The sequence below is a fragment of the Eumetopias jubatus genome, unplaced genomic scaffold (assembly GCF_037043125.1).
Source record: "Eumetopias jubatus isolate StellerSeaLion01/CBP00866 unplaced genomic scaffold, mEumJub1_p1.0 scaffold_13, whole genome shotgun sequence".
Classification (NCBI taxonomy): Eukaryota; Metazoa; Chordata; class Mammalia; order Carnivora; family Otariidae; genus Eumetopias; species Eumetopias jubatus.
In genome coordinates this window covers 64,686,459-64,698,943 of record NW_028274819.1, presented here as the reverse complement: position 1 = coordinate 64,698,943, position 12,485 = coordinate 64,686,459, and the positions used below count along the sequence as shown (strand labels likewise).

Genomic DNA, 12,485 nt, shown 5'->3' with positions numbered 1-12,485 from the left:
CTGACAGAGAACTCCAACCCTGTTTCTATGGCAGTGAACTCCTCATTCTCTGAAAAACATCCAGAGAACCTCCCAAAGGGCAATCAAGATTATTCATTTTCTTGTAGACATGTTATGTAGTGGTTGGACAAAGGCACACCAGGTCTGGCTCTCATTTGTCTAGGGCACATGATGGTTTGAATATTTATTATTGTAGTTTGAACAACAAATGCATTTGAAATATGAAAGCAAATGGTAAACTTTACAGTCTTGAAGTTCGCTCTCTGATCTCTCCTTCTTCAAGCTTGTTTACTCCCCGAATCACGATGTCTGTCATATCCCTCCAGTCATCTTTGTCAGAGATAGAGCACCCAAGAGCTAATCTCGTCTTGAGAAAGTGTACCCCCTTTTTGTACTCTCCTTTACTCTGAGCTGTGTGCTATGTTGTACCTCTTTCCTTGCTCTATCTCTACAGCACAATGTCAAGTTCTTAGCAGATACTATGCCTGACATATTATACCCGCATTGCCTAACACAATATTTAACAGAAGCAGGTAACCCAAGTGTGGCTGAGGAATGAAGAAGAGCCCATCTCTTCCCTCCTGGAACCAACTCTACCAGCCTCTTCCTTCCATAATTCTCCTTCATGCTCCAGTTCTACTTTTATGAGCACTCAGTGCCCTCCTTAGGATTCCTCAAAGTTTTATCTTCGCCAACCTGAGCACTTAGTCATTCATGTGCACACATTTCATTTTTCAACACTTTTAAGGTTCCAAAGCATTCCATTTTTTTTCCTTCTCTGACTTTCTATTTATTGGAAGCTTCGTGTAGCCAGGCACCCTGCTGGACATGGAGGAATTTTTGACCATGCAAGAAAATATGGTTTTTGTCCTCAAAGTCTAGTTGGAACTTAGGCGATGTAAGCAGGCACTCACAGTGCCTGCCAGGTCTCGGTAAAGTAAGAAATAAATATTAGTGCTGAGTGATGGGCTTTCAGAAGAAGACCTTTTCCCCTGAAACAAATAATACATTATATGTTAATATAAAAAAAAAAGAAGAAGACTTTTTCAAACTGGAAGACTCAGAATATTCAGGAAGTACACTTAACTTCGGTTAGCTTTTGAAAGATAAATTGAGACTAGATCATAAGAGAAATGGGGAACACAAGCCCTTCAAGGAATATTGATATACTTTCTCATCTGATATTTATTTATTAATTCAACAAATATTCATTGAGAATCTGCTGTGTGCCAAACAGAGTCTAGTACTATGAGTTTTCTGAGGTCAAGTGTGGTTTGGCTTTCCCCTAATTAATCCCAAACTATCCATGACCTCATTCATTGCTATAGCTTTAGCTACTACCTCTTAGCATGCAAAAGGCGCCCAACTCTACCTGTCCACCCCCAGAATCTTCTAGTTAGTCTAATCTTGAATCTCATCTTAAGGGAAAGTGCAGTATGACGATTATGCTCCACCCACTCTGTGCCAGCCATTCCCACTCCCCCACCCCAAAGGCACCAGACACCGTGAAGCCTACAGAAGTTATAAAATGCAGACACTTAATTCTTTGCAATTATATAACCTCTGTAGGTAGTATAATTATGAATGTGAAAAACATGTTTTTAAGTGTCCCTCTACACCACTGCTGCCAGTTTGGGACTGGAGAGCCATGGAATAACATGGACCAACCCACAGGATGACAGCCTGTGTATCAGCAAACCCTTCCTCACTATTAATGATGGCACCACTATTTCCACTCCCCGAATGCATACCACTGGTCAGATGCTGTGCTAGGTGCTTTCTGTCTGCTATAGCTCATCCTTCCAGTAGCTCTAGAGGTATCTAGGGATACATAGATGAAAATACTGAGGCCACAGAAACAACTTGCCCAAGGTTTCAGGTCTAGTAAGCAGCAGAAATTAGGATGAAAACCCAGATCTGTTTGGTTTCAAATGCAGTGCTTTTGCTACTACATTACAATAGATGTAGGTTAATAGTTTTCAGTGCCTCGGTCTTTCATTTGGAAAGTAGGGGTGAATTCTTGTCCGGGTCTGCTTCAGAATTACAATGCTCTTGACAACTGAGGTTTCTCAAGGAAAATCAACAGCCTAAGAGACATTGTTGCTGTGCTGAATGATGGATGCGATCCAGGCACTAAGGTTAATGGAATTACCATCCCAGAAGTGGTTTATGACCCAAGTGACACCTGAGTCAGAGCATGCAATCTTTAGAGGAACTTCTGGCCAAGCAAAACCCATGAGCTTTCATTCATTTATTTACACACTCAATGAGTACATTGTAAGCTTCTACTGGACCACACACACTTGGTATCTGCACTGATAATGCAAATATAATGTACCTTTTTAACAGGGTGTCCTTCCAGGTCTAATACATATTTAGTAGACAGACTGTCTTGGGAACTAATGTACCCTTCCAATTTATGAGGAGATTTCCAGCCACAATGGTGCACCAGCAGAAGGAACAATGAAAACAATAGCTCTCAACCTCTGAGATAAGATTTTGGCAGCAACACAGTATGCCATACCCACTAAGGACAGCATCTGAATGGAAAAAGCAAAAGTACTTGGCATTAGACAGTCTAGGGCTCAAGTCTGAGCTCTGACATTTAAGAATCTGCCATGTAATCTCAAATTATTTAATCTCTCAGAGCCTCAGTCCTACAACTGCAAGGTAGAGATTCTGCCCATTGAATTGGTTGTTTTTTCACTCAGTTTAACAAATATTTATGGAACCTTAAATCAGTCAGGAAAAGAGACCACATTTTACGTATTTTTAGAAGAAAGAGATATAATTTAGGATATTCATGGGCTTAGTAATTATTGGAAAGTTTGGAGGAATGATTCAGGGGGTAGGGGCAGCTATCCCCAAAGAGAGAAAATTGAAGAAGGCATTTCCTGAGTCATAGTTTCTCACTGGAGAGTAACAGTGAATTGTGGAGTCTAAGGAAACTGTGAGAGGCTAAAGCAGTGGCAGTAATGCAAAATCCTCTGCTGGTCTGCCACCGCCCTTCCACATCCCAAAATTCACAAAAGTTACTCCGATTGGAAGACACTAAGCTGGCACCCTGCTGACAGGAGATTCTGGGACTATGGTTCTCAGGCTTCTAGCCCCTGAGATACAGTGGAGAGCACCCGGTGGGTAAGTTAATGATCGGCTCTGAGGGCTAGTAGAGAATAGCTTGAACAAGCACCTCTTTTGTGCCAGGAATTGTTCTGCAGGTACAAGGGTGAACAAAGAAACAAAATATCTCCTGCATGTGGTTCACATTTAACTGTGGGAGACTAAATGAGTTGATGTATTAACACATTTAATAGAGCTGGGGACATGGTAGGTACCTTAGAAACGGTTGTTCCCTTCTTTTAGGTCCCACACTGGCCCACTCTGTCTACTCTCCATGAGATTCCTGACAAGGCAGATAATTCACAGATTAAAGAGGAAAGAGCTGAGGGTATCCCTCTGAGGCCAAATAGTGAAGTTTTAATTGGCAGTGTTTGCCTTTTGCAGATAGAGCCTCATTTTAATTTGTATTGACTTTGAAGGCCATTTGGACATGCTTCAAAGCATGTGTTCTCTCAATAGATAACATAGACCATCTTTAAAGACATTTATCAGTAGATGTGCATATTAACTCAGTCCAAACATATTGAAATACAAAAGTTCCATAGAGATACAAATACTGCCTCCTCGCAGTAGGCATGAGGTTGAGAGATGAACATATCAGGACATGCATTAATGTGTTCACTTACATAAATGATTCATTTATTCTGTCCTGAGCATTTGCCAGTCACCTCCCTATCTGTCTCCAACCCTATACTTTGTTCCCTGTCTTGAGCCAGGCATATAAGAGGCAGTTGATTCACATAACCTCCCATTAAGGCAGCTCTGTAGTGCCCTCCAGATCTGGGATGAGGGTTGTCTAGAGCATTTAGAGTTGCCTTTGTCCTTAATCCACGCTCTGGACCACAGCAGAAAGAACACAAGCTTGGGAGAAGTCATGACAAGTGTATGCACAGGGAGAGATGGAAGGAAAGAGACAGAAAAGGAAGGTAGGGGGAGGTCAAATAGTATAATTTTATCACCTTTCTATCTTCATCACTCCTTTCTACCTGCACCCACCCACACACATGTTCCTTAATCCTTTCTCCTCCTGTCAATACTGCCTTGATAATTTTTATGTATGTCACCTTAAATGTCATGCGTGACTTTATGGTCATGTGAGCAGTGTTACCAAGGTAAAATGGTGTACCAAATGTGCTCCTGGGAGAAAATGTGGTAGGTAGTTCTCTTAAAAATTATTAGTTAAAAGAAACGTGGGGCCTTAGATACAAATATATACACACACCGCCGTTGAAGGCAGCAGGTGCTGACGGCCAAACAAATCAGGGCTCACTTCACTTTCTGAGCAGCCACGAGTGTGAATTTTGAGTGAAATTTCTCAATTTGAAATGTTAACCCCTGATTCATATTTCTGAAACACCATGAAGCTAAAGAAGATGTAGTTATGGGTCAAACATGGTTGGCATGCTGCTAATTTGTGCCTACTTTGCAACATTTTCTGTCCTATAATCTGAATAATGTTTTTACACATTATTGTTGCTGTATATTCTCCCCACGGGCTAAGAGCCCCTTAAGAGCTAGGTTATGTCTTATTTCTACAAGACTGTCGACCACCATGGTTCCCAGGACATCGTAGGTGCTCAGAACACACACACACACACACATACACACACTCACACACACACATCCCTATACTTTTGCAGATCTCCCTTTTTTTGTAAGTGTGAGCCTCTGTTTACCCATTAGAACAATGTTTGCATCTTAGTCTTCTCAGCTATACAACATTCATTTGTAAAATCCTAATATCAGTCATCATAAGTCACAATAATAATAATTAATACTTGCAAAAATATTTTATTTGGTAACTTAATAGTTAGTTCTTTTCTTTTAAGGAACTTATAGTCTACCTGATATAAGAAAAATAAGCAAAAGTCATTATCACATTGTCCTGTTTTCAGGTTTAATTTTTAGGGGATGGTATGGTGTAAAGAAAGTGCTTACAGATTCTAGGGGCAGATGTAGGTTTAAGTCCTGTCACTGTCATTTGTCAGCCACATAAACTTGGGCAACTCATTTCATTTGTCTGGGCCTCAGTTTACTCATCTATGAAATGGGAATAATAACACCTGCCTCATAAGATAATTATAGGGATAACATTAAATACTGTACATGTGACCTTACAATAAAAATTAAGTAAATGTTTCATTCTTTGCGGGGAGGGAAGGGCATCTCACTTTGTCTCACTTCTTTGACCCTATGACTATACATGGGAAGTAGGGCTGTATATTTGATTTTCAAAAGCAGAAATAACAATCATCTAGTACATATGGAGAAACAGAAAACTCTCCCATATCTGGATAATTATGTAGGCCAAACTTAGAAAAACAAAGTGGAATGTGAATGCTTGTTATCCAGTCCTGGTGTTTATTATTATTATTACCTTGAGTATTAGACCTTTTACACAAATATCAAGAGCTGATCCTGCTGAGAGTCTTGACCTAGGAAATGAGTGGTCCGTGGTGCCTTCAGGGAGGTTGGTGGAATTATGACTTCAGTCTTACCATGCTGGGATATCCGAAGGATATCCAGAAGGAGACACAGCCAAGTTAGGCAAAGCAGTGGAGAAGGTGATTGATGGAAGAGCAGAGTGCTCAGGGAAGTGTTTATGGAGAAAGGAGAAAGTGAGGAATGGAAGATTTCTATTAGCCTTTGGAAAACTCCTCCTGTGGCCTGGAGTTACAGGAATTTTCTGCCTCTGCTTGAGTAGACATTCCATTCTGGGACAGACCTCCAATTTAGGTTTCAGCAACTAATAATAAGTCAAACATTGGAGAAAGGCATTCTAAGGTCCCCAAAATGAAAAGGAATGGCACTATCTCTTCACAGTTTACAATAAAATAGGCCACATATTAGGAAGCAGTTACATAACAATTCAGTTTAGTATGAGATCAATACAATATGGTTTAGTGTGGGATCACATTTACCAATGGCAGGTACTGAGAATTTGACGAAGGGAGGAAGTGACTCATCCATGTCTTGTAGCGTGTGGATTAATGCCAGGCTCTGTAGCCAGATTGTCTACTATCAAATCCCAGACAAACTGCTTACTTAGCCTTTCTGCTCCCCAGCTTCCTCGTCTGTAAAGTGAGGGTAATCCCCACTACACAGGGTTGTTGTGTGCAAGTAGAGACAGTCAGAGTCTCATTGGCAGGCCAAACAGTTGAGTGAGATCGTGAGGAGATAACCAAACCCTACTGGCCTGCGAGACAACAGCCTTTCAGCACCTGAGGAAATAGTTATCAGGAGAAAGATTCAGGAGTAGAGTCAAAAAGGGAAAAGGAATAAACCCAAGGAAGTGGGGGGATATTTGGACTCTTGCAGACCCACTAGTTTGGGTGTAGAACAAGGATAGATAAGGAGTAGGAGGTAGCAGTTTACTTTCTCATTTTCTTTCTTGCTCAGTCTCATTGATCAATCCCTATATGCCTCACTTCTGTCATCTGTAAAATGAGGTAATAGTACCTACCTTATAGACTTGTTAAGATTGAATGAGTTTACGCATGGAAACCTCTTAGAATGTTATCTGACACAAATAAATGTTCACAACATGTTAGCTATTATTTTTTTATTTATTTTTGTTGTTATTAAGTAGGCTCCACACCCAGCATGGAACCCAACACGGGACTTGAACTCAAAACCCTGAGATCAAGACCTGAGCTGAGATTAAGAGTCAAACACTCAAAAACTGAGCCACCCAGGTGCCCCCATGTTGGCTATTATTATGACTATTATCCCACAATCATTTATTGTGTTCCTAATATAAATCACGAAATGTGACAGGCTCTGAGATGTGGACATGAAGAAAGTTATGGGCAGCCAAGGCAATACGGGATAGCAATCAAGAGGCAGCATCTGGACACATGGACCTGGTTTCCAATATGGGATCTATCATTTAGTTTCCTCCTATGTAGCCTGGAACAAATGTCTACTTCTATTAATTGGGTGATACTAACACACACCATAGGGTTGTTGGGGGAAGAAATAAGATGAATCTCCATATGAGGCATTCACTATAGTTCTTAGCAAATAGTTAAGTGCTCAATCCTGGAAAGACTGAAGAAAACATCACAGAGATGGTGAAACTAGGTGCATAAAAGGTAGAGAGCTGAGAAGATATGAAAATTCCAGGGCTATCCAAGGGGGAAGATATTTTTCGAAGTCCTCTGTCGTATTTGTTAAGCAATGTTCTCGGGGCGCCTGGGTGGCTCAGTCATTAAGCATCTGCCTTCGGCTCAGCTCATGATCCCAGGGTCCTGGGATCAAGCCCCACATTGCGCTCCCTGCTCAGCGGGAAACCTACTTCTCCCTCTCCCACTCCCCCTGCCTGTGTTCCTGCTCTCGCTCTCTCTCTCTCTCTCTGTCAAATAAATAAATAAAAATCTTTAAAAAAAACACACACAGTGTTCTCAAGCAGTAGGGCAAATTGTGAATAAGAAGGTGGGTCACCTGAGCAAAGGCGAATTTTGCTAAGCTAAAGGATCTCTTGTTTCGAACAAGAAAATATATTGCAAATCATTTAGCTTCCAAAAATGAAAGTCAAATGGTATCCATTACAATTGCAAAATATACTTTCGCTACTAAGAAATAGCTGTGTTTATTATCATTATAATCCTGTGAAGTTGAGAACAGACTTAACCTTTGATCTCTTTGCTGGCAGTTGATAGAATTAACATAATTATAGTTGGTTGGACCAATTATTTTTGGAAGAATCTTTTTCTTCTCTCATGTATCTGTATGAGATTTAGATTATCACAGTAAAGCCTTATTTTTCAGAAATAATAAGGTCTCTATGTGTTTTTCCCCAGCCTTCTTAAGAATACAAGAACCATAAAAATCTTTCAAAAAGCACTTTAGACACAGAAAGTATCCAGTTTAAAACACATTGGGGATTCACTATCAACAAGAATAAGGAAACACTATGCAACCAAACTATAATTGAGATCGCACAGATGTAAGAGAAATAGCTAACTTGGGGGGCACTTCTTGCTAAGTGTTTTCTAGACCTTAGCTTTCATATGCTGGTAATCATGCAATCTAGGCAGCTATGGCTACTATTCTTACTTCACAGAGGGCCAATAACTTGCCCAGGTTCACACAGCACAGTCACATCTTCTTTCCTCTGCAGCCATGTTTTCCTAGATATGTGTGTTTATGAAAAAAATCTGGGTTTATTTCCTTTGGCAACTCTGGGTATTCCCTTGGCCTAATGTCTTTGGCAGTGAGATCGTAAGAGTAGAATATATATGAAAGCAAGGATACTATTGTGAGCAGTGTCACAAAGGCAAAGTTTACTGATAAGATTTACCAAGTAAATATCTGGTAAACCAAAGGTTAAACATGGTGTGAGATTAGGGGGAAATGTTAATGGCAGAGGTGAGATTAGAACCCAGGTCTCTTAGATCCTAGATGAACAATCACCTAATGGATATCAGCCTTTCACACTGACAGTGTCAGGGGCCTCCCTCATGTGACTCCTCACTCCCCCTCTAATAGTGGAGTTAGAGAGCTAGAGAGAAACCAGTTCAAGAGCTCTGTCCTTTTCTTAAGCTCTCTAATTGACTCGCCAGGCCAGGCACTAATGATATAATGTTTAAGACCTTTCCATTGGAGTTATAGCAGCAAGAACTCACAGACAGAATGAGACAAACACCAATCTAAATCTTCCAACAAAGCTTTGGGAACACAGGTGAAAGAGCAACTATTGCTAACTGAAGCTTCATGAAATGTTGACTAGAAGAGGCGGCATTTGCACTGGGTCTTGGAGCATGGGCAGGATTCAGGAGTCACTAATGGGGTAACCAGTGGGAGGGGCCTTGTTGAGAGAAGGCAGTGTGAAAATCTGAATATTGAAGATTCTCCCTCTTGGGGGGGTGAGGGCAGGGGGAACAAATGGTAGAAGGACAGATGCCTCTTTCTGTGGCATTTGGTAAAAAGTGGTTTGGGGTTCATGATCTAAGAATCATTATCCATTTGGTGTTGGGTACATCTGACCCTAGTGTCACATATCAATATTTTAATTCACTGATGGCTTCTAAAGTACAACAAAAGGTTGTTTACCATCTGTATCAGGATCAATGCATTCCCTTAGGAGGGAGGGAGGAAATGATTTTTCTTGAGGAACGAATTGGTAATATAGTTGAAAAAATATGAAGATAAATTAATTTTGACCATAGAACACATTCTGACCTGTAAAATAACAAGTTCCCTCTATCCCACCTCCACACATTCTTCTCTCCTTCCCAGAGCCTGTCCCCCCACCCCTATTCTACTAGGACAGAAAGTAGGCAGAGGAATAATGAGTGCCAGGTGAGGAAGGAAAGTTCTGACTGCTCCCCAGCTTCTTGTCCCAGCTGCAGAGGCTAAGGAGGCTAGAGAGGAGATCTGGCCACATCTGACCAGGAGGAAATGATGGATGGAGGGTCCCTGAGGCTCTGAGAGAGTCCTTCTCATCTGCAGAGCTTCCACCAGGCCTGGCAGCATCGTACCCTGTAGTCTCTTTTGTTCTAGCAGACTGACAATTTTGGGAAAGCGGTATTTCATTGGAATGGGATTTTGCTGGAAGTGGATTCCGTGGTAACTCTTAATGAGTGTCGCCCTGCTGACTGTTCAGGGTTGTGTTCTTCATGCCATCTGTTATCATTTCTGAGTTCTGCACACAGCCAGGAAATGCTGTGAGATGTTCCCCTGAACTGTATAGTCTCAGACATGTCATGGCTGGATGAGCTGTGTGCTGACCAGGATGCCTCTTGTGCCAGAGCCCCTCCTAGAAGGCTTGGGTCACATCTGCAGAATTACTGTGGCATTGTTCAGGCATCTTTGAGGAGGTGCCAGGACTTGAATAAGCACAACTTCCCCAGAGCACTGTGATTCCAGCAGCTCACTGCTGAGAAAGTAAAACAGTATGGAACAGTAATTCAGAAAAAAAAAAAAGTATATACCAGAGCAACGGACTAGATCTTTTTGGATTTGAAAGTGGGCAGTGAAACTGACAATCTGGAAGGGGAAAGCATTAGTAGTCCAGAGTATAGGGGAATGGGGAGCTGTTGCAGGGTCTTAATTGACCTAAGCACTCTAAGTTTCCTCTTTTCTTTAAAGCAGTTGCATGTGAATAACAAAATCAAATCAAAGACTCTTGAGGATTTATATTAATAGTTTCTTTTAAACCCACACAGTGGATGCATACATGTATAAACCCCGAGGTTAATGAGCAATTGCCATGGGGTGCCTGGGTGGCTCAGTAGGTTAGGTGTCTGCCTTCGGCTCAGGTCATGATCCCCAGGTCCTGGGATAGAGCCCTGTGTCGAGCTCCACACTCAGTGGGGAGTCTGCTTCTCCCTCTCCCTCTGCCTGCCGCTTCCCCTGCTTGTGCTCACTCTCTCTGTGTCAAATAAATAAATAAAATCTTTTTTTAGGATTTTATTTATTTATTTGACAGAGACAGAGGTAGCGAGAGCAGGAACACAAGCAGCGGGAGCAGGAGAGGGAGAAGCAGGCTTCCCCCCAAGGAGGGAGCCCGATGCGGGGCTTGATCCCAGGACCCTGGGATCATGACCTGAACCGAAGGCAGATGCTTAACGACTGAGCCACCCAGGCGCCCTAAATAAATAAAATCTTAAAAAAAAAAAAAAGCAATTGCTATGAGGTCTACACAGGGGATGACACTCATCCATCTGGTCCAAAAGCATGGCCCAGCTGACCCAACATGAGCACTCTGACAAAGCCTCTCCCCTGCAGCTTAGCTCTTAACAAGAAATGCTGGATAGATTGTGATGAAGCCAGTAGCAATGTCTAGCCCATCATGTTCATGATCTCTACATCTTCTCCTGAAAAGCTGAATCGGAAACATCCACATGCATTTTTATTTCCTTCTTCTTACAGTCTTTCCTTCATTTATTCAACAGACGTTTATCCATCAGTGCAGGGTTGATTATGGGCTGGGGACTGAACTGGGTGCTGAAGCTGTGTTTTTAAGTGGTCATACCCTAGTCCTTAGTGGTGAGGAACCGAGTAGTCACCATTACAACACAGTTTGGTGGGGAGTGCTAAAATAAAGAGAAGTGCTGGGTATCTCTGTAGGAACACAGAAGGTACCTCATTTACTAGACATCAACTTCATGCCAGGCCACCTAGGCCTGAAGACCACCATCTACCCTCACATGGACTGGGGTCTCACAGCACCCTGCTCCACAATATAGATGCAGTTGACTATGTTATTTGTTTCCCGTTGTTCTGGGCCAATCCCTGAGCCATCTCACCCATGCCTCCCATCTCCAGGTGCTCCCAAGCTGACCACACAAGCCAAATTCTGGGACCAAGTTCTTACTGCCTCATGAATGGGTTAACTAGCTACTAGTGATATCCTGAGGGAATGATGCCATACATTAAAATGAAATGATTTCTCTTATTTCAATTTCTGCAGATTTTTTTTTTTTTCCTCTCTTGGTGTTTATTGGTTCTAAAGGCCAGGCTTTCTCCCAGGGGAGGCTGAAGGGGCTCATATCTTTTGGGCTCCGTGGACAGGGCGGTTCACGTGCTCGGGGGAGGCCAGGTAGGCCTTGAGCTTGGGCCGGGCGCTGAGGCGCGCCACATAGGCCAAGAGCAGGGGGTGGGAGTCCAAGCAGCCAGGGGCCAGGACCTGGTGATTCAGCAATAGGTCCAGCAGGTTGTAGTCGGCGAAGGAGATCTGGTCACCCACCAGGAAGGCCTGGCCCTCCTGGTTCTGGATCAGCAGGGTCTCAAAAGGCTTCAGGTGCCCCGGCAGCTCCTGAAAATACTTGGCCTTGCCCTCCTCGTAGCTCCGATAGATGAGCTGGCTGCAGTGCCTACGGATGTCCTCCACGCCATCGTTCACCATGTCCACCAGCGCCGCCTCCCACTCGTCTTTGCCGTAGAGCCCAAAGGTGCGGCCCAGGTGTCACAGGATGGCATTGGACTGGTACAGGGTGAGGTCTCCGTCCTGGAACTTGGGGAGCTGCCCATACAGACAGGAGGCCTTGAGCGGGCCCTGCAGCCAGCTCTCCTTGGTCACCACCTCCTCCTTCCAGCTCTGGCCCTGGTCAGCCAGCAGCATGCGCATGGCCTCGCAGCGCCCTCGGGTGGGGAAGTAGACGATGGTGTAAGGGCGGCATAGGTCTCGGTGACGTGGAAGAGCAAGCAGGAGGAAGTGCTCTGCAGATATTTTTAAACACCCATTAGAAACAAAACTTTGTGCTGGGGCATTAGGTGTTACAAGAATAGCTAGGACATGTCTCCTATCCTTGTCAATTGTGTCCTCAAGGAGGGAAGGGAACACACATGTGGTCATCAAATCCTAAGCCAGGCCTGGGTATCATAGTGGAATGCTCTGTGAGTGTGCAGTGAATAAAACT

General features: G+C 43.1%; 1 protein-coding gene and 1 pseudogene across 9 annotated transcripts in view; one reads left to right on the top strand and one right to left on the bottom strand.

Annotated features, from left to right (window-relative positions):
- Positions 1-12,485, top strand: part of DLG2 (discs large MAGUK scaffold protein 2) — a 1,243,318-nt gene that overhangs the window by 1,057,168 nt on the left and 173,665 nt on the right. The window lies entirely within an intron of this gene.
- LOC114226628 (glutathione S-transferase P 2 pseudogene) lies at positions 11,558-12,260 on the bottom strand (annotated as a pseudogene).